The sequence below is a fragment of the Anser anser genome, assembly GCF_964211835.1.
Source record: "Anser anser genome assembly, chromosome: 2".
Taxonomy (NCBI): domain Eukaryota; kingdom Metazoa; phylum Chordata; class Aves; order Anseriformes; family Anatidae; genus Anser; species Anser anser.
The window spans coordinates 73,900,615-73,921,689 of NC_139721.1; the positions used below are offsets into that span (position 1 = coordinate 73,900,615).

At 38.6% G+C, this 21,075-nt stretch overlaps 1 long non-coding RNA gene across 3 annotated transcripts in view; it reads right to left on the reverse strand.

The window, feature by feature from the left end:
* LOC310894739 overlaps positions 1 to 21,075 on the reverse strand; it is a 73,068-nt gene that overhangs the window by 19,945 nt on the left and 32,048 nt on the right. For all 3 annotated transcript variants that reach the window (XR_014580128.1, XR_014580129.1, XR_014580130.1), the window contains one exon: positions 19,080 to 19,174. This is a non-coding gene — a long non-coding RNA (uncharacterized lncRNA). The remainder of the gene's footprint in view (positions 1 to 19,079; positions 19,175 to 21,075) is intronic.

The following is a 21,075-nucleotide window of genomic DNA, read 5'->3' on the forward strand; positions in this document are numbered from 1 at the left end:
GAAATTGTGAGAATATTTTGTAGCATGTTTTGGGGGTTTGGGGGTTATTTTACTGCAGGAGAAATCATCTGCTCTCTCTCAGATATTTAATGAACAGATTCACAGTAAAAATAAGATTAAAATCTTTCTAATCTAACAACTGAAGAATACCCCTGATAACTGAACAACTGTTAATGAATTCATTAGCATAGAACAAAAGAAAATAATAGCCTCATTTAGCAATTTCACACACTATTCTGTGTTTTCAGCAACCTTTTAAAATGTATAAAAGTGAAAAGAAGAAAATCTTGAATTTTAAACAATATATGAATAAACAGCATGACATTAAAAAGTTTTAAAATACAACCTTATTCAAAGATGCATCCAACTAGTCTCTCAGTGTGTTACTGAATAAATCAATAGTGATGGAAAAAGAGAGAACCCTGCGCTTGACATTTGGAATACTTTAAAAAATAATCAGTTCTGTAGTTGAAATATTTTGTTTAGGTTATAGCGTGGACAGTATAGTATCTAAGATTTTCTAATGATGTGATGTGAGATTAGCTTTCTTGCAACTGAAATACAGAATCTGTTGATGGCGGAGTGGTAGCTCTCTGAAGAAATTCAGCTAATCTAGACCAAATAATGCTGCATTTTTTTTATAGGTGCCACACAAATTTGTCTGAGTAGAGAACTACAAAATCCCATTTCATTTAATTCACATAGCAATGATATATGGGTGGAGGATGGCTATGATCATGCCCACTTTTCTCTCTTTCTTCTGCCCTTTGTATTTCACAGAAAACTGCATTTCGTATACACTTACTTTATCTTTCTCAGATTCTGTCCAATGTATCTACTTCACTGTTGCTGCTTATAATGTAGTATCTGAAGGAAGTATGGTACCTGTTATCTTGAATAACTAATGAAGGTGATTTTGATCTGAATTATCTTGAAAGATGCAATTTTGTTGATGTTATTAAGGCAGTTCCAGTTTGTTCTTATGTCATTAGCAGCATCCTATCAGTAGACACCATTATTTGGGATCTTTCTCCAGCCCTCAAATAGGAAGCATCAACATCAGGACTTTCCTAAATGCAGCAGCCTACCATCATGATCAATAAAGAATGATGTAAATACAACTATTTGTGAATGGCATTTCTAAGCAATCTATGCCAAGATTTAGAAGGTAAACAGAAGATAAATAGCATGATCCTGCCAAAGAATACTAGAAAATATCTATACTTCACCTATTCAAATTCATGAGCTATAAAAGGTCAGCAGCCCATTTGTACATGAGAAGCACTTCTGTTTTGGGAGTACCTATTAAATATTGCAGGCTCTTAAGGTGCCTCTTTCCTATCAGTAAGCTGCTATTTTCCTTCTCCATTAAAAATTTAGGACATAATATGAACGTTTAATTATCATGTAAACCCTAGGGAAAAATATACTTCTCCTCCTAAATGTATTCTAATTAGGTATGACATTTTCAATTGAGGTTACAAATGTATTTGTATATATACACATGTATATATATAAATATACACACATGCACTCCGTATACAGGTGCTGCACAAGTCAAATGACATTGTCTTATAAATATAAATATATGTAGATGTACATGCCGGTATTATGGACATGAGGGTGTAAAGAGTGAAAGGGGGTGCCTAGTCATCTGTAGCCAGCATATAGCAATCTTTCCTGTAATTCAAAGAGAGTAATGGATCTGGGTCACTTTTATGAATCCCTGTTCCCACCTATGCTGAACTGAAACTATGATGAAGAAAGCTTACTATGGAAAGGTATTAGCCTCTTGTAACCTTTTGTTATCTTCAAGCATGTTTTAGAAAAGATGAATCTGAAAGGCAAGTTTCTATTATCATACTGCAAAACCTGTGCTACGTTTGACCATGAGATAAGGATTGTGAAAGGTGAATAAAAGAAAACCCAAACACGGAATACTGCTCCCACAGAAATGCACAGCAGTTTTACTTCCAACAGCATAATTGAAAAGCCAGACTGCTTCTCCTGCTTTTGGGAAACTTTACCCAAACTGCAGAATCCTGTAAAACAAGCCTGCAGCCAAATAAGTCAGAAGGAAAATACTGAATGGCTACAGTAGAATTCTGTAGCACAGTGCTACTAGTGAATCGGGTAGACTAATTATATGTGCATATAAGCACAGAGTTTATGGAATGTAGAAAAAGAATGAACAAATTATTTGAAGCATATTCTTTTGCTTTGTATCTGTGTAAAATACCATTCTTCACAGAATTATAGTTTTGGATGTAAACAGACAGAATTCCTCACATAAATTATTAATCGTTGATGATAATAAAATGATAATTTGACCAGCTCTGATACCAAGAACAGATGACACATTTTAAATACCCTGCAGCACAATATGAGCCACAATGGTAGCACTTCCAGCAATAAAATCACTTTCTCCTAAAGACAGTTTGGCTAGGCCCCTAATGCTATTCCCACCAGTACATCTTCTGAGAATATGATGCTTTTGACTGGACAATGCACCTGGTTGACAACAAATCATCACATCTCAGACCAACTTGCAGATTTTTATCAACTCAGCCTTGTTCAGAAGGCTATCTGGAGCTGTCATCCAACATGTGCAAACAAACAAATGATAAAAATATTGCATATTGACCAGACTGAGTGAAGAGTAGAGGGCAATTTGTACTAGTGGGCAGTATTTGTGGCTGATGCTGGGAGCTTGTTGCCATACCCCAGTAAATCAGAAGATATTGTTGGAGGAACAACATTTTGATTCTCAACACAAAGTTCCTGGAAACAGTGAAAATGTCAATCTTCTCCATTACCTACTTTTTCTGTATTTCCTCCAGTCCCTAATATTTCAGTTCAGATGCATCATTTTCCTAGTCCTTTCATATTTCCAGAAGTTTGACTTGCTACATGCTTCTGACATGATTTGAGCTCTCACTATCATTAGTAAGAACAGAAGTGTTTCAGCTAACAAAAGGGCTGCTCATTTGCAGACACATCTTAGTAGAGGCCCCAAATGTTGTTTTTATTTGTTTGTTTGTTCATTTTGTTTTGTTTTATTTTGGGCCAGAGAAGTTTTTTTTTGATTGTTTGTGTGTTTTCTTGTTTTGTTTCATTTTGTTTTTAATTATTATTATTATTATTTCCCAAAACACAGTGTACTTCATGTCCAGAATAAAAGGCTATTGTAGATGCTTCAAGATGAGTTCTTTTGGTGAAGTAAAATCATATCATAGAATCATAGAATGGCTTGGGTTGGAAGGGACCTTAAAGATCACCCAGTTCCAACCCCCTACCATGGGCAGGGACACCTCCCAGTAGACCAGGTTGCTCAAAGCCCCATCCAACCTGGCCTTGAACACTTCCAGGCATCTTGGAACACTTGAGCATCCACAACCTGTTCCAGTGCCTAACCACCCTCACAGTAAAGAATTTCCTCCTAAAATATAATCTAAATCTCCCCTCTTCTATTTTAAAACTGTTTTCCCTTTTCTTATCATTATCTGCCAAGTTAAAAGTCACTCTCCACCTTTGTTATAAGCATCCTTTAAGTACTGAAAGGCTGCAATACAGTCTTCCAGGAGCCTCCTCTTCTCCAGGCTTCTCCAGGCTGAACATCCCCAGCTCTCTCAGCCTGTCTTCATAGGAGAGGTGCTCCAGCCCTCTGATCATCCTCATGGCCCGCCTCTGGACCTGCTCTTACAGCCCCACATCCTTCTTGTGCTGGGGGCCCCAGACCTGGATGCAGCACTCCAAGTGGGGCCTCACAAGGGCACAGCAGAGGGGGACAATCACCTCCCTTGACCTGCTGGCCACACCTGAAGTGTCCAGCAGGTCAAGGTAAAATCCTGAATTCAGTAACAAAGCTCACACTTATTCCAATGAGAGTGGGATTTTACCGGCAATGAACGCTGAAAGATTCATAAGTAAATATTTTCTTCTAAGATTTCCCATCAACTCATCAGCACAGGAGGGTTAAGCAGCTCAGATAAATATTCAAAAGGTAATGGCTGCCTAGCTGGATGAAATCTACATGTGAAATCTCTGCATGGAAAAATATAATAAGTGAAGTTCACACACTTCTGTCTAGATTGAATTAGCTACAATATTACTATGAGGTGATATATAGTGATTGAAACTCTACTCATATGAGGTGCAAGGATAACAAAGATTGATGAAGTAGCATGGTATTAAGCATTAATCAGGTTAATAAGACTGTTTCCACTGTAGAGACACAAATGATAAAGAAATTTAGGTGGAACGTATTTTCTTCTTATTAAAGCTTACATTAATCTCTGCATTTGGGGAAGAAAAAAAAAAACAACACTAACAGCTTGTGGATATCAATAAACTAACTGTATAAAAATGAAGCAGAAGCAACTGTTCAGTGAACTTTCAAGAATGTTTTGCACGGTATTTATGCTTGGTAGATCACCAGATAGCTGCAGCCATCAGCAAACACTGAGAAACTGCCAACCTCAAGCTTAAAGCATTCAGTAGCCTGAATGCACCAAACTTTGTACTTTGAGGGTTTATTAAACTTCAAATAAGTTCACTGGAAATTAGAAATCCCATTTATTTTGGTACTGTCTGTGTCGTGCTCCCAGATATATAAAACTTCTTCTAAAGACAGGTTGTCTAAACAGCCCTGCTCCACAAATTTAGTTGCACAAATTTCATTCTATAATGCATCTATGCATCAGTCTTGACTGGCTTTGCTCCTGAACAGCCAGCCTATTCCTAACTGCAGCTGCACATCAGGGAGGCTGGACATGCTCTTCATCTCACAGCATCAGTCCTTCTCTCTCTCTCTCTTTCTGGCTCAACTTTTTCTAGAGCTATGTAAGCTTCCTCAGTGAATTAGATAATCTCAATTAATAATTAATATCCTCTGTTGCCTTGTGTGTGTATATTTATGTTGTGATGTCCTGTGTTCCTCCTGCCTTGAGAAGAAAAACTATGAAGCCCGACTGGTACCTAAATTGTGTGCTGAAATGAAACCTGTCATGTGAGGACGCATCATAAAAAGCTGATCCCACTAACATCAGTGGAAGTGTGGTGTTCACTGCTCTGAGAAAATCCTAAAAGACATTCGGGTTTGTACAGGCAACATTTTCCCATTTTCCGTTGATTTAAAGCTGGGTTTAGCTTAAGTCTGGGCTATCTGTAGGAAAACTGTATTCAGTCTGATAAGGTCCCAGCAATAAATTACTCTGACATTGCTGAAGAACATTCTGAATTTCTGATTCTTCCTGTGATCTGTTGGACTGCAGTTGCTGGTCACTTTTTGTTTCATGGATGAAAAGAGAGCATACAGAACTAAACTTGGCAGCACAGGAGGTGGCATCTTGCTTCCTAACGATCAGACTTTAGCAAAATTACCAGATCTCCATCAAATTGCTCTGTGCCCTCAGTTAAAGTTAATTGCAAACCCTTGTCCAAGAACGCAGATTATGCCCCAATGCTATCATAATGGACTTGTACCAGCATCTAAAATTAATGATAATATATCATGTTTAGTGCCAGGAAATTTTAATATTACTATGTTAACAGTTAGTGGCCTTCTCAGAACCATTATTTGCTACATTTACTTGGGTTATTATCTATTCTCTTGAATTTAATTCTTTTTATTTTTTTAGCACCTCGTATACAGATCCTGAGATCTGATTTCTGCATGCGCAACCATTGAGAAGTCCCTTCTTTAATTCCATATGAAATTTGTCTCTGTATGAATCAGTGCCAAAATTAATGTTAAGTTAAAGTCATGAATGACAAGACTTTGGATTGCGGAAAAGATAAAATGCACAATATTTGAAAGGAAATGCAGTGCTTTTGGAAGTTTATTTATTTGGTCACAATAGCCCAGAAGTTTATTTCATCACTTGTAGCTTAATATTGGCTGGTTGTGCTAAAAATAAATAAATAAATAAACAAATAAACATATTAAACTATTTGGCTGCTTTTCACATGAAGGGGGAATGTTCCAACATTCATTTTCAATCAGTTTGGTCTGGGTCTCTTGGAGGTATAATGGTTATCCAGGAATGTAAAATCTGTTTTTAGTGAAGTATTATTTGTGTTTAATGAAATTCAGTCCAATCTGAAAATAACTTTTAAAATGTCCCCAGGATAGCATGAATTCCAGTAATGGCAAAGTAACACTGAAAAATTCCCTTAAGAAAAAGCTAGGTTTGATGTCATTAGCAAAGTAAAGACTGTATTAAGGAGCATCTCAATAGTTTAAGCACTATATAGTCTATATTACTAGATACACGAACAACTTGAGCTTAAAAAAAAAATACTTTACAAGATGCAGCCCCCCAGAGCAGTTCAGTTGTATGAACTTACTGGAAATGTAAGACCTGTTGGCTTTAAACCATCTCTTATTTTCAATAAATTGGATAGAAACATAAGGCAGTTTCACCTTTCACTAACCTTCTACATTTCTTGCCTTCTCTTGCAACTTAAGACAGTGAACCTTCTGCTAGCTACCATAAATCATCCAACTTTCCGCATTCATTTTCAGAAGAACTCTTTAAGACTGTATCTTTCATCAACCACTGCATCATCACACATGTTATTTCAGTGATTAAGTACCCTTATGAACCAGAACATGTTACTAAAAGCCACTAGAGCATTTCAAAAGTGAGTAATTCGAAGGAAAGGTATAATAAGATAGACACTCAACAAAGGATTTTATTCATTAAATTGGGCAATTTCCTCATTATGCATGTTATTGGGGTACAGAAGTCAAATTCAGTTTGGGAACTGAGTTATAATGCAAGTAAAGTGATAAAGTAATAATGAAAACAAAACGTTTCAAGTCTCAGTATATAAAAGCATTTTATCAGGTGTTTAGACAGATCTGTGGATTTTATTACAGGTTAGTTTTCTAACTGTCATTTATTTTTGGAAGTGAGGCAGGCTTGCTTCATGCTTCTATATTCCAGATATATTTGTTTCCTCTTTGTTTGTTTATTTTATTTTGTTCTGAGATAGAGTTAGTTTTATTCCTAGTAGCTGGTATGGTGCTGTGTTTTGGATGTAGGATGAGAATAATGTTGTTAACACAGTAATGTTTTAGTTGTTGCAGAACAGTGTTTACCCAGAGCCAAGGCCTTTTCAGCTCCTCGTGCTGCTCTGCCAGAGATGAGGCTGGGGGTGCACCAGGAGCTGGGAGGGGACACAGCCAGGACAGGTGACCCAGGCTGCCCAGAGGGATGCCCCATACCTTACAATGTCATGCGGAACAATAAAACTCGGGGGTGTCGGCCCCGGGGGAGGTGGCAGGGGGCGGCTGCTGCTCAGGGTCTGACTGGGCATCAGCCAGCAAGTGGTGAGCAATCATATCATGTATCGCTTGTTTTGCATATTATTTTATAATTATTATCATTATTTTCGCATTCCTTTCTGTCATATTAAACTGTCGCTTTATCTCAACACCCAAGTTTTACCTTTTTTTTTTTTTTTTTTTTCCAATAGTCTTCCCCATCCAACTGTGGGGAGTGAGCAAACAGAAGTTTGGTACGTAGCTGCCTACAGGGTTAAATATATTTTTAACACATTCTCAGTTTTTTACTGACATGGATACAATGGATGCAAAGGCCCTCTTGATTTAATATCTAGTACTTTTTTTCTAGTGAATTCCATGACAGCTATATGTGGCTTTCTGTAAATCTTAAACTTTTTAATTAGAGTCACATTTAGAAAACACTTCAGGGCTGATTGATCAGGATTTTCACCTTTATAACAGTGCTGTGATTTGATAAAGACAGAACATGTTGATGCAGAAATAAGAAATGGAAATTAGCCCCTATCTGTCAAAGAGAAGATACCTTTTATACATATCAAATATTTAGCTTATCCTCACATTCTCATTAGATATTCAGCATTTTCTTGTGTTAAATTTTTTGTAAGTACTTAGCAAATAAGTATCTTTCACGCTTTATAACTCTGAATTTTCTACAAATGATTAAAATGTCTCTATATTATTTAATCAATTAAGTATTAATAAAACAGCTATTGTGAGATGATCATTGGACAGATGAGACTGGAAGTGAGAAAACACATAAAAAATAAATGAAACATATGAACCATCCCTTGAAGTACACATGGAATCAAAAAGCACGATAAATAAAGCTATGTTAGAAAGGTGAGTAAATTCAAGGCAGTCACCTACAGGTAAGAATAGACACTGTATTAGACATATGAAAACAAGAAAGACTGTAGGTAGAATTAGAAAAAGAGATATAGTTTCTGAAAGGACTTTCTTCAATTCCTAGAAGGTGCTGCTGAGAGACTAGTACTTATCTGTGATTGGAAATACTGTTGAGAAACTACAATTTAACATTGCTGTCTCCACTCTGTCTCATAAGTTTCTGCCTGTTGGTCCATACAACTTCAGCAGAATTCCTTTTGGTCTTGAAAGCATTGATTAAAGCAGATTCTTCAAAAAGGGGCATATAGCACTAGACATTGCAATAAAATTACAATTAATCTTAATCTTTCCCTGCTTACAACTGCACCCAGCATCCTGGCCATTCAGTAATATAGTCTATCACCCTAGTGTGCATGGAGGTTATGGATAACATATTTTATTTGGTATACAAAAATCACTAAATGTCCTGTCCAAACAACAACTAGTCAAACCTATTTCTTATGAATTTGCAACTGTTGGCTTTCGGTCTCCTATCAAGGAGTGGACAAGTCCATGTTACACTTACGAGGCATCTTCCAATTCCAAGGGGAAAAAAAATAATATTGTCTTAGAAATATGGTCATCGTGATTTCCCAGCTGTCTTATGTCAAACGCCAGTGTGATCACTGATTTCTGCCTATCTTCTCTCCAGCAGAAGAGTAGGTCTCTTCTGCTTGCCCATGAATTTACACAGAGTTGTAAGATCCTTCCTTCAAATTTGACAGAAACTAAGAAATAGGTCCTAAAGATTATAGAAACAGAGGAAAAATTAATGAAACAGGTGGATGGATGAATGGACATCCAGGCAGCAGTACCACAATGAACCTTACTCTATTAGGAAATAAAGCCCAAAATATAAAGGGGCATATAACATTTCAGAGGACGAAATCTCCCCGGCATTTTCTTGCATCTGCTTTAAGGCTGTTGCTTACTTTGCTGAATGGGTGAGGAATGTGGAGCTGAAGAAAAACACTCCTCACACACAGAATTATCAGTCAGAACAACCTTAATGCTGAGTATGGCGTTTTTTCATTACAGCTGCAATTTGTATTCCTGTTGGGTTAATTTCTTGTTTGGAAATGTTTTTTGCATGACCGAGCATTGTGCTAGCAGAGAATGATTGTGCCCTAGAGCTCTGCCTCTCTGCATTTCATCATATTACATAACTACTTCATGTCTATAAAAGCTATCTTCTCGTTCCATGTCTACATACCTCTGCCCCTGAGAACTCAGCTCACTCCATGGCTGACAGATTTTTACAAATTCCCCCATGTTTCCTTCCCTCTTTTCCATTTAAGCTGGGAATAAGACCTATATTTTCCTTCTAGCCCTGTCTTCATTTCAGAATGTGAGCAGGCCTACTCAGGAAATTTCCTTGAATTCATTTAGTAGTTTTGTTGCTTGTGCCTTCTTATTAAGTGAGAGAGATTTTCTTGGCGAGAAAAGTATTTTGAGGACAGGAGCCGAGTCATGAAGTTAATGAACAAAGACAGCATTAAGTCCAACACTTATAATAAGGCATTGCAAATAAAACAATGTTAATCCTTGAAAACTTCTAGCAAACAGAAAAATTGTGTCCTTCTTTCAAACAGAGAAACCAGCAAGGGAGAAAAGGACATGTAAGAAGTTAATAAAATCTACCATTCAAAAGTAAGTGGAGATGCATATTCATTAAAAAAACAGTATTGCCTAAAACATTCTAGGAACTAAACTATTATTCACTTGACAGTGCTGTCTCACAGATGCATAAAGACGCCTAATGAATGGATTTAGCTGTCTGGTTGCAGGACATTTTTAACCACTAAATATTTGCTAATAACTCAGTGCTAGAAGAGATTGCATTGCTGGTGGCATAAATCAAAGTCTTGTTATGAAGCATATTTCCAATATGCTACCCTTTCTGTGAAATCAAAATTATTAACCTGCTTTCCTTGGAATAAATGCTAGTATGCAGCCATGAAGTAGAAACACTACCCAAAAACTAAATTTTAAAATGTATTGGGCTGCTAACTTCCTACTTGTGAGGACAACTTTGATGGACAGAATGAGAGGAAGCACACAAGCAGTGTGACAGCACCAGGGGCTTTGTCACAGTTAGATTCCCCTCCAGCCAAGGAGGAAAAAGATGGAAGAGAAAGCAGTATTCATGGCTGAGTAAAATTCTTATGTGTTAGTTTTCATCTTCACAAACGGGGTTGGCATTTGGATGAGAAAAGTAGTTTGAAGTAGCAGACTGCCAACATACGGCTGATACAGCATCTCCTTTGAGAAGCTGGAGGTGGCAGTGCAGTTTTAGCAGGTTGTCACAGGTGAAGCTGGGAAGGGGGATTTGGTCAATCTGAGACACAGATCTGACTCCTCTGTTCAATAGCACTTTTCAGGGAATGGAGCAGGGGTGCAGACTGATGTTTTTCCATATTTGCTCATTAAGACAGCAAATGTGCTGATTTCCCTCTTTCCCCTGCACAGCCACAGCTGGGTCCCAGTTTGAGGAGAATGTGCTAGGGTGTGAAGACAGGCACTTATGTGAGATTTTTACCTCAGCGGGGCAAACATCTGAGCTTTATCTAATCTGTTCTGGGGCAAAAGACCAGAAGCTTTATGAGTAACATTTATGAAGTAATCCAAAATTCGATGTATAAGGTGGAAATTTTGTAACACTGTCTCTGCAGAAAAACTTTGGCATGAAAGCACAACCACCTATGTGAAAATGCAAGTTCAGAGGGAAGAGGTTGATGAAAATGGAGACAGGCATACCCCAGCTATCAAACTAGATCAGGACTGTAACTAGTCCTTTAACATGCCTACAGGAGGAATCAGTATGAGTGGCCTCCCGTAAGTCCCCCTCCAACCATCCCTTGAAAATGCTATTTCTTGGCAATGTGCAACAGTTCAAGTTAGTCCTAGGACCTAACTGATTTTATTTTTGGAGATAAAAATAAATCTTGCAGAGAATCTTGGCCTGAGTCCAGCTGCAGATTATATTTGTCAACTTGTGATACTCTTTTCCAAGCTAGTTGAAGTGACTTCTTCCATGATAGTCCCATAATACTGATCTGTGACCTCTGATAATCCTTCTAGATGAAGCTAAAGAAGGTCTTTAGACCCTTTCCAATGCTTGTCTGTGAAAATGAACTTCTGAAGCACTAGCTCTGGACTGATTCATAGTCTAATGCAATTAATGTGCTGCTCTGTGAATGCATTAGTGAAAGCGGCACAAACAGAAATGCATCCTGAAATCTTGTGAATTATCAGTCAGACTTGTTCAAGTTCCTCACTTTCATTGCACTTGAAATTGTCGTGTTTTACTCAGGCGTGGTAAAAGCAAAGAGTTGTGCTGTGATGTCTTGAATAGCTGACATGAGTAATGGCCTTCAATATAAAGGCATGAGATAAAGAACTCACAGCATATGATGTTGTGGTATTGCTCTGCATCTCTTATCTGCAACTAGCCACACTATTTAAGGGGTAATACACTGTTGGCTCTTGACAACAGCACCTCCCAGGAGTGAATTGGCTTGTCTATAAGCTTTTGTCTACATTAGAAGAGAATACATAAAATATTGGTCAGAGGATTGCACCTAGAGAAATTCCTGTTCTATTTCTTGTTTTATTTTATTAAATGGATTAATTAGAAGCTCATCTTCACAAATTCAGGTAAGCTAAATGTACATCTTTCTTGATATACAGAAAAGAAATAGCATCCTAACATGGATCCTTCAATCTCACCATCAGATAAACAATGTTTAGCATATCTGATCATTGCAGGCATTCACAGCCATGACTGGAAACATGAGAGCCTTGGTGGAAAATTCCCACTTGAACTCTCGATTTTTAATTAGTTTTCACAAAGCTTGTTTGTGAGGCATTGCATATGTTCAGGGATTAAGAGGAGCATTCAGTAGTAGGCAATACACACCAGTCAAAGGTATGAGAAGAAAACTGGGGTCTTGAAAATGATCCTATCTAGCCCAGTATTAAGTTTCAGAAGTTGATGTTCAAGTAAAATTTTAAAGGCAGGACATTTTTTAGACTGTCTAAGAAAATACTAGGAGGCCGAAATGTTTTGTAAATATAAATCTCTTGTAAAATCAGTGACTTTGAGAAAGGTTTAAGACTGGAGCCAAATTAAAGTTTCATGACCAGCCTTCACAACGGCAAATTAAAATCCAGGTCCCACTATAACAGAGGGGAAGAAACTAGGATAATGATATGAGGGTTATATATATATATATATAGCCTGGATTTTAAATATGATGACTCATGCCTGATTTCCATGTTACAGTGCTGTTGTACAGTGTATTGCTGTCTTGGACTTCCGGAGGGCTGACTTTGAGCTGTTCAGGACACTGGTTGGCAGAGTCCCTTGGGAGGAGGTTCTGAAGGGCAAAGGAGTCCAGGAAGGCTGGGTACTCTTCAAGAAGGAAATCTTAATGGCTCAGGAGCGGTCTGTCCTCACGTGCCCAAAGACGAGCCAACGCGGAACTAGACCGGCCTGGCTGAGCAGAGAGTTGTGGCTCGAGCTTAGGAGAAAAAGGAGGGTTTATAATCTTTGGAAAAGAGGGCGGGCTACTCAAGAGGACTATAAGGATGTTGCGAGGCTGTGCAGGAACAAAATTAGAAAGACCAAAGCTCATCTGGAGCTCAATCTGGCTACTGCCGTAAAAGATAACAAAAAACATTTTTACAAATACATCAACACAAAAAGGAGGACTAAGGAGAATCTCCATCCTTTACTGGATGCAGGGGGAAACTTAGTTACAAGAGATGAGGAAAAGGCTGAGGTGCTCGATGCCTTCTTTGCTTCAGTCTTTAGCGGCAAGACCGGTTGTTCTCTGGATACCTGGTACCCTGAGATGGTGGAAGGGGATGGGGAGCAGGATGTGGCCCTCGCTATCCATGAGAAAATGGTTGGCGACCTGCTACAGCACTTGGATGTACGCAAGTCGATGGGGTCGGATGGGATCCACCCGAGGGTACTGAGCGAACTGGCGGAGGAGCTGGCCAAGCCGCTTTCCATCATTTATCGGCAGTCCTGGCTATCAGGGGAGGTCCCAGTCGACTGGCGGCTACCAAACGTGACGCCCATCTACGAGAAGGGCCGGAGAGTAGACCTGGGGAACTATAGGCCTGTTAGCTTGACATCAGTGCCAGGGAAGCTCATGGAGCAGATTATCTTGAATGTCGTCACGCGGCACTTGCAGGGCAACCAGGCGATCAGGCCCAGTCAGCATGGGTTTATGAAAGGCAGGTCCTGCTTGACGAAGCTGATCTCCTTCTATGACAAAGTGACACACTTAGTGGATGAGGGGAAGGCTGTGGATGTGATCTACCTTGACTTCAGTAAGGCTTTTGACACCGTTTCCCACAGCATTCTCCTCAAGAAACTGGCTGCTCGTGGCTTGGACTGGCGTACGCTTTGTTGGGTTAAAAACTGGCTGGATGGCCGGGCCCAAAGAGTTGTGGTGAATGGAGCCAAATCCAGTTGGAGGCCGGTCACTAGTGGCTTCCCCCAGGGCTCAGTGCTGGGGCCAGTTCTCTTTAATATCTTTATCGATGACCTGGATGAGGGGATCGAGTGCACCCTCAGTAAGTTTGCAGATGACACCAAGTTAGGTGCGTGTGTCGATCTGCTCGAGGGAAGGAAGGCTCTGCAGGAGGATCTGGATAGGCTGGACCGATGGGCTGAGGTCAACTGTATGAAGTTCAACAAGGCCAAGTGCCGGGTCCTGCACCTGGGGCGTAGCAACCCCAAGCAGCGCTACAGGCTGGGAGATGAGTGGTTGGAAAGCTGCCTGGCCGAGAAGGATGTGGGAATACTGGTTGATAGGCAGCTGAATATGAGCCAGCAGTGTGCTCAGGTGGCCAAGAAGGCCAAGAGCATCCTGGCCTGTATAAGAAGCAGTGTGGCCAGCAGGTCTAGGGAGGTGATTGTCCCCCTGTACTCGGCTCTGGTGAGGCCGCACCTCGAGTACTGTGTTCAGTTTTGGGCCCCTCGCTACAAGAAGGACATGGAGGTGCTCGAGAGAGTCCAGAGGAGGGCAACGAAGCTGGTGAGGGGTCTGGAGAACAAGTCTTATGAGGAGCGGCTGAGGGAGCTGGGGTTGTTTAGCCTGGAGAAGAGGAGGCTCAGGGGAGACCTCATCGCTCTCTATAGGTACCTTAAAGGAGGCTGTAGAGAGGTGGGGGTTGGTCTATTCTCCCACATGCCTGGTGACAGGACGAGGGGGAATGGGCTAAAGTTGCGTCAGGGGAGGTTTAGGTTGGATGTTAGGAAGAACTTCTTTACTGAAAGGGTTGTTAGGCATTGGAATGGGCTGCCCAGGGAGGTGTTTGAGTCGCCATCCCTGGAGGTCTTTAAGAGACGTTTAGATGTAGCCCTTAGTGATATGGTTTAGTGGAGGTCTTGTTAGTGTTAGGACAGAGGTTGGACTAGATGATCTTGGAGGTCTCTTCCAACCTAGATGATTCTGTGATTCTGTGATTCTGTAATCACCAATAGCTTGTCTCTGCTGCATTTTTTTTCACTTTTTTTTTCTAATTATAATTCATACATTAAGTTGGATTCCTCTTTTTTCTTATCCAACACCTATTCAATGTGTGATCATAGACTTCCATATAGCTTACACTTAAATATTTTACCTGATGTGCTTGCCAGTTGTTTTGTGTTTAGTTAAATATCCCTTGTATTAATTGTTCATGATTATATTATGTTGCTTTTATTTTTGTATTTCCAAAAGAAGCTGTAATACTATGAATAAATGTCCATCCCATGCATTTCTTAAGCCTTTAAATACTGGTATTCTTAATAAGAAACTTTATATTATTTAATATAATAATAACCTCTTTTATTTAACAGTATCACTGACCCATTGGTCATAGGGTAGAATTCTGCAGCTTTAAATAATACATAGAAAAATTAAATCAATAACTTAATCCAGCAACTCTACTAAAATATGAACCTAATAGAAACTGAAAGTTAAATGCAAGAAGAATGCCACAGAATAGAACTCAACACTGTTTAGGAGAGGGAGGTTTTTTGAATATCTCTGAGATTTCTTTCTTTCTTATTCATTTTGCATTGTGATCCAACCAACATTAAAATATATGTATTTACCTTCTCACATCACAACTAGCCTTTTCCAAAAATTAACATTTTCCAAAGATTAACACCTAAATTCTTAAATAATCTAAATTCTTAAAAATAAAATGCAACAGTTTCAACTATGATACTCATTTAATATGAAAAAGGATCAGTTTTAAATCCTCCCTCTATCTGGAGCAGATACCACAGACTCAAAGTTAGTTATTCCATATGCCAAGTAAGTGCAAATGCCACTCAAACATTTTTCTCCTTAGATTTGGACCAGAGACTGCACTCTAGATCTTAGGAACCTTTCTCCATCAAACGGATACATTTTTGTGGCATAAGTTTGGTTTTCAATAAATCAGCATTCAATGAAAAAGTGGCTAAAATTTCCAACTAGAGGATTTATTAGTAATGCAAGGGGTCAAAGTGGGTGTTTTTTTGTTTTGTTTTTTTTTTTTTAAATGTCCTTTGATTGAACTTCGTGGTCATATGCATGGTGTCTCATAATGATATTTTGTTGATTTGTTTTTTTCAATAATTATCTAAAAAATGTTACCTAATACAAAGCTGGTTTGACTTTTTGTTGTATCATGGATCTACTTCGGAAATCTTTAATTCCTGAAGTAAGCGTATACATCAGGCATAGCTTTTCAGTTTCTGAAATGTAACAGGACCACAGCTAAGGTAGATGCAGGGATTTAAAGGCATTCTTTGAAGGTGAAAGTATTTTCCATCTCATATATGGAGCAGACATTTTGTTAACAACCTTGAAATCAAAGATCACATTATTCCTTTGACTTTTTGAACAGGTATTATCCAATCTTGCATCCTGAAATGAAGCATAGCACATGACTCTTTAATCTATTTTTTTGATATTCACATATGTGACAAATGTAACTTGTGGAATATAAGTGTCAACTGGATCCAAGAATTTTAAATAAATGATTGCTTCTACAAACACACATGTATATCTTTAAAAATATAAAGTCAAAAAAGGAAACAAACAAACAAACAAAAAACCCACATTTTCTGAATATTTATTCAGATTCCGGCTAGTAGGACTTACCCGAAAGAAGATTTTGCGGGTGTATTTGCTTGTTTTCTTGTTTTGGAAGCTACTGCCTCATACTGAAACTTTTCATTAAACTTTCATCATGCAGTTTTCTCAGATGGAAAATAAAATTTCTGGTCAAAAAAAAGGACAGTGCTTGCTCTACCTATATCCTAGCAGGGAGTCCAGCTCAGTTCTCCAGAATCCCAGTTAGGAGCTGTAGTCAATGTGCTGTAGAATTAGTTTTCTTTAGTGTTCTCTGTTGGAGTAGCTCCTCTTCAGGTAAAGAATTAAATATACATTGATTGGAGTTTCAGTCTTCGAAGAAAATCTTAACCTGCTTCTCACTCAGCACACGGAAGTAACCTAATTTCTTGGTGTCTAGTTATTCTATAGTATGGAAGAGGCTTTGTCTGTGTTTTTTGTTGAGGAAAAAACAGAAAAGTCTCATTTACAGATTGATGTGGAGCCAAAATTAACAAAGAACCACTAAGACTTTTGCACATGGAATTTGGGGGCTGTTTGGCTTTGGCTTTTACTAGAGTAGAAAACAACAATAATAGCAAACAAATAGGCAAAATAAACTACAAACAAACAAAAATCCACTTAGTTTCTGCCAAAGCAAAAAGGAAGAGAATATCTAGCTTAAATTTCCTTACACATCCTTACACATCTCGACTTTGCATGTTCATGTATAAAGACTATATTTTACCAAATTCTCCCCTAACAACTAATTACATAATGTTGTGTTTGTGCCACTGTTAAAACTGTAGAAACAATGTAGATACAGACAGTTTGCTTCCCTGAAGCTTGCATTTCTACAGGTCATTTGCTGATGATTTAATTTATCAAATATTCCTCTGAAGATATAAAAACATCCCAAGAACAATGTAGTGTTTCAACATGTTGTTATACGTGTTTCCAAATGTCATAAAATTTCCCAATAGTCAGATAGGCTTCCCCTATCTCTATTACCATTCCTTGACGTGCTTTGGCATCCTGACCTTGCAATCTTTTGTCTGATAATTTTCAACTCTTCTCTCTTTTGATCTTAATTGCCTCTCCTCTGTAAGTTTGCTTGCACACCACTTCTTATAACACTCGAGGCAGAACTGGCAGACATGTCACTGCTACACAATGGGGGTTTCAGCTGCTTCTAATTTGCTCCCACAAATACAGAAGTGTTTTCCAGAGGCACTATTTTGTGTGATTATGTAAAAATATGATTGTCTAGTGGAAATAAGGGAATGACAGGCATAACTACCTTCCAACACTGGAGTAGATAAATTATTCCCAAAATAATGAATCCCTGCATACTATTAAAATGTTAAATAGAAAAACTAAGACAGACAAACTAAGTCTCTCTCTCTAATTTTCCATTTATAAAAATAACAATGCAAATATTGTGGGATTTTCATGTCTTGATGTGATTGTTTTTGACCTGCTTTTTTCCTTATGCAACTAATCTTCTGTGATTTTCATTATTACAGTCTGTATATTCAGCTGTGGTGTAACTTGAATCTTTTGCAGAAAGTTTGCAGTCCACAACAAGAACTGAGATTTTTGTGCCTTCTCAGTACTGATGACCAACCAAAATTCAGACTTAGGTCATATAGCTGAAATCAGGACAGGCCAAGACTTGTAATGAGAATACTGAATATTTTATTCAAAGTGGTTGATTAGAATCACAGAATCATAAATCATAGAATGGTTTGGGTTGGAAGTGACCTTAAAGATCATACAATTACAACCCCCTGCCATGGGCAGGGATGCCACCCTCTAGACCAGGTCCCATATCCTTCTTGTGCTGGGGGCCCCAGAGCTGAACACAGTACTCCAGGTGGGGTCTCACAAGAGCAGAGCAGAGGGGGAGAATGACCTCCCTCGACCTGCTGGGCATGCTTCCCTTGATGCAGCCAATGATATGGTCGGCTTTCTGGGCTGTAAGCACACTTGGGATGTAATCAGACCTGGACTCCAGGAAAACTGAGTCTACGTGAACTACTGAAGGGATTAGATGAAGATGAATACCAGGTCAGGTTGAAGGTCAAAGAGACAGGAAAGCTAAATAGTAGGGCATACTTCCAGATGAAGAATAGGGCCAAAGACAATAGCCATCACATTGCCTGGGCAGGTCTGAACATACAAATAGCTAAAATAAGGTCAGATCTGAGGGCCAAGGTAAGACCAGGGTGGGGGAACAACAAACAGCAGGAATCTGACAAAACCACAGCTTTCAAACTATCAAATTACATCATGAAATTGGTACATTCCTTAAGTTCTAACTGATGAAGGAAGAGACATGTTTCTGTATTAGGAAAAATTGCTGTAGAAAGACATTGGAATATCATTGCCAAGGTGGACCTAACTGGGGCTGACAATCATGGTTCTATAGTCTTTACCTCAAATAAATAAATAAATAAATAAACAAACAAACAAACAAACAAATAAAAATAAAAAATAGGGACCAGCCATTCTGTTTTATTTTGAAATTATAATCTTCTGCTTCTGTATTCCTTGCCACTCCGTGAGCAAATACTCTTCAAATTACCTGTGTCAGTTACTGGAAGTTATCATTTTTCTATGCACAGGCATTCCCTCTGATAGAAATGATGTCTTCTCTTATTTTTCATAGTAATTGAGAGTTTCAAAGTTCAGAAACCATCAGCAAAACACACAAAACAGCAAACAATGAAATGGATGAGACATACATAGTCTCGGTTAACTGCTGCGATTCCTACCTTCTGGAAGATGGGCAGAGACCATCCTCCTTTATACTCAGATGCAGAAAGGACATTTGTAGTTCAGATTCTCCCAAGAAGTTCTGAAAAGCATACTAAAGCAAAAGAAAACAATGAGCATCAAAATAATTGAAGTTTGGTTGCCTACTGGCTTTTGGCTTATTTTGCTGTTGTCGTCATTGTCTTTTACCCTCTGCAGGCATTGCTGTGCTAATTCCAGCTGTCTGAACACCTTCCAAGCCTCACTATATTACTAACATGTCCCAGAGTCAAGAGCAAGCCAGGGGGGATGAGGTGGCATGTGTTGTGATCAGCTTGGAAATGTATATGAATTAATTAGCCAGCTAGTATATACATGCTAGTTGCTAGGCCAAATAGATCAGATAATGGTTGGTTTCACCATATTGCCTGTATGTCAGGGGGCTGCAGTGATGCTAATCTCTCTCCTTTATTCACCACCAATTTTCTGCGATCTTAAGGAATTCAATGCCTTTGATCTTGGTTGAACTTGGCCAGCAGACATAAACATCCCTTCAGGAAAAAAAGTCTGAAAAGCTGGCAGATGGGTAGTACAATTCCATATGCCTCATTTCCTTAGAAAATCAGGCCAAAAAGTATTCCAAACCCACATCTTAAACACTAATTTTGCAAATAAAATTTGTTCTTAAGAAGCTGAATGTAGTTCATTGTACAGCTGACTAAACAAAATAAAATGGAGGGTCTGTAGGAGGACTGTATGTAAACATGAAAGAAGCAAAGGATAACAGTAACAGGTTGGAAGGCCCAGAGGGAAAAATATCTTTTCATTTAAGAAAAAAAAAATGTCACCACAAACTGTGTAGTCACCGTTTTATATGGAGAAGATAGAACAACTATATGGGTGCTAACAGAAGGTAAAATGTGCGAATGATCAGAAGCAAAATATGTTGACACACAAATCTCAGAAACAGACCTCAGCCTCAGTGGCATGTAAAGCTCCTGCTTTGGTTGACATGCATGTTCATTATTTCTTCGCTGACTCACATGCCAATTCCTTCCTCACAGGACCTCTGCCCAGTGACATTGCTTTGTGCACACAGTACTCTTCTGCGTTTAGCACAACCTTGGGGCACTCAGAATTATCTTATCCTTATACGTTTTAGACTTACTGATGGCAATTAAAACTCAAAGATGTGAAATTTTAAAACTGTCACAAAAGATTGCTATAGTCACACTCAGCCAGATAACAGAAAAGAGACATTAATATCTACTTTCTTATCATTATCTATAAATAATGTTAGGGCACATACATGGGTATTTAGTGTGCAGAGAGGAAGGGAAAATATCAACAATTGCTCCCATGTTACGCAATACTGTAGTATACTGTCAACATCAATATGCTGGCTACAAAGAAGACTGCTGTTTATTGTTTTTTTTTGTGTGTGAGTGTGTGTGTTTTTGTGTTTGTTTATTTTTACATAAAAAAATACAATGTTACAGCATCTGTAACATGTCTAATAGTGACTGCACAACAGGAAAACAGTGATCAGCTAGAAAACAAAACAAAACAAACAAAAAAAGGCAACCACAGAATGTGTGTGCCTCTATTCAGCATTGTATACAAGACCTGTGTCATATGCAGTACCATTCATGTACTTAGCCTGCTGATTCCATCCTTCTGATGATAGCCCCTTCAACAATCCTTACAGCCTTGTAACCATCCTATTTGTCCTAGTCTATGATTAGTAATGGTATTATGTGCTTCTTTTATGGAGAGTTCAGGTTCATATGGGCCAAAAAGGTTTGTCATGTCCATGCAAAAAAAGATCAACCATTTGTTTACAAACAGTAGTGGTATAAGATAGAATTGTTTATACTATTCATGGTGATAGCTCCTTATCTAAACTCAGAGAAACATGAAGGGAGAGTTCAATTCTTGTGTCAGCAAAAAGTTTACTTTCGTTTGTTAACAAATCTAAGTAGTATTCTCAATGTCTGCCTGCAGCACCAGATGATT